Source organism: Halyomorpha halys, unplaced genomic scaffold, assembly GCF_000696795.3.
Source record: "Halyomorpha halys isolate HHAL.00 unplaced genomic scaffold, Hhal_1.1 Scaffold1642.1, whole genome shotgun sequence".
Lineage (NCBI taxonomy): Eukaryota > Metazoa > Arthropoda > Insecta > Hemiptera > Pentatomidae > Halyomorpha > Halyomorpha halys.
Window position 1 is genome coordinate 51,091 of NW_027111815.1, and position 2,005 is coordinate 53,095.

Here is a 2,005-nt window from a genome sequence, read left to right on the forward strand (position 1 = left end):
CTTTCGACACTTCTGTGGATAATTGAAAACGGATTTTCCCAATATTCACTACTTCATTAAAAACTTTGGATATGATTTTATTGCTAAATTTGAAATTTAAATATGAATAATAATTACCGTGAACAATAATAACTACGTAAGTATTATCGAAATAGTTTTTCAAAAGAGTAGCAGAGTTTTCTTCCCATTTTTTCTCCACCTTCCTGGGGATTTATCAGAAACTGGAAGGCTAGAACGAAATATTAGGAAAAATAATTGGCTCTCCTCGGAGAAGAAAAAACTCAGAATAAATGATATGATGAACCAGGAAAGAAGATTAAAATACACTGTTGATTAAAAGGAGAATTCGTTTAAATTTTTCTATTTTGTTGCTATACAGAATTTATTACTAAATGTATTTATTTTGTACTTGGTTTAAGCTTTTGTGATACATTTTAACTTGATTTTGTTAGTTTAGCTCTAATTTTAACTTAACCTAATTTACAAAACTTATAATGTTTTCTTATTATTTATTCAGAAATGAAATTAAAAGAACACTGTAAACAAATTATTACTCTTATTATTTCTCCGGGAGTCCGTTATGGTTGCATATTTCTGGTTAGGAGCAGGTCCTATATCCCTTTTGAAATATTAGCTTAAAACGGGAAGAGGAGACTTTAAGATAGTTTAATCGAGCAATATTTGAATAGCGCCTAAAATTGAAAAAACGGCGTAAAACCATCCACTCCCGCCCTCCGTGGTACCCTTATTTGTCTGATTTTTCAAACAGACAATTATAGCTAGCAGGTTTGTCGATGTACGATCATTATACAAAAAAAGCCCATCCTTCCCCGCCGGACTCGCCCCACTAAAACCTCCGGGGAGCGATGGGCCTATATCACTTTTGAAACGGCCGTTTTTTTCGATTCCAGGCGCTTTTTAAATATTTCTTGATTTAAATATCTTAATGTTTCCTATTTCCGTTTTAAGCTAAAATTTCAAAACTAATATAGGACCGTCGTTCCCAAGCGGTCTTAGCGGGGCGGGTCCGGCGGGGAAGAACTTCCTTTTTTGTGTTATGATCTCCTCTTGTAAGATTGTGACATGTCGTACATCCACCAACCTTCTCGCTATAATTATCTGTTTAAAAAGTTAGATGAGTAAGGCTACCATGGAGGGCGGGAGTGGAGGGTTTCATGCCGTTTTAGAAAAATAACAAAATTAATAAATAAAAACAACCTGAAAATGTAAAAAATTCACATTAGATATAGGCAAAACTGTAAATTTCAATTATCGTCTTAAAATGCTAATTTAAAATTAAAATAAATGTTAACAATTATTTATAACTGAAGAATGGGACTATATTAGGCCTCATCCACATTTATTTTTCTTAAAATAAATATTCATATTTAAATATGATGTTGAATTGAAACATACGATACAGGATATTAAAATAATTTCAAGAATTATTTTTGGAATCATGGACCTTGAAACTGGAAAACTACAAGCTAGTTGAATTACGAGTAACCTCGAAGTTGAATTACGAGTGAAAGATCTAGACAAGCTAAGGTTCTTTGGGCGACTAAGTGTAGACTATGACAGAGCCGTCAGGAAGGCTAATTTAGAGGAAAATAAAATAGGAAGACACCACATCTCAAGAGAAGGCGTTGTGTGGTAAATGTTCGGGAAGCGAGTAATGAGTTGAAGGAGATGAGAAGAGCTGGGGCAGGGTCTTAATATTTTGTTTCTTAACTTGCATTGTTCAATAACCTCGATGAATGTTGTAATTTGTCGGTCAATTGTTTGTTTATATTCGATCGTGCGCCGAATTATTGAAAAGGTGCTTGACTATGAACTTAGAAAACAGGTCACCTTCCACAGAAATCAAAGGGGTTTTATAAAAGGCCTTCCGGGAGCACAAGTCAACGCGAGAATTATCGATGCGATTTTGAAAGATGCAAGCAGTAAGAAAAGTAATTGCGCAGTGGTATTTCTGGACGTTGTTGGTGCTTTTGACAATGTTGGC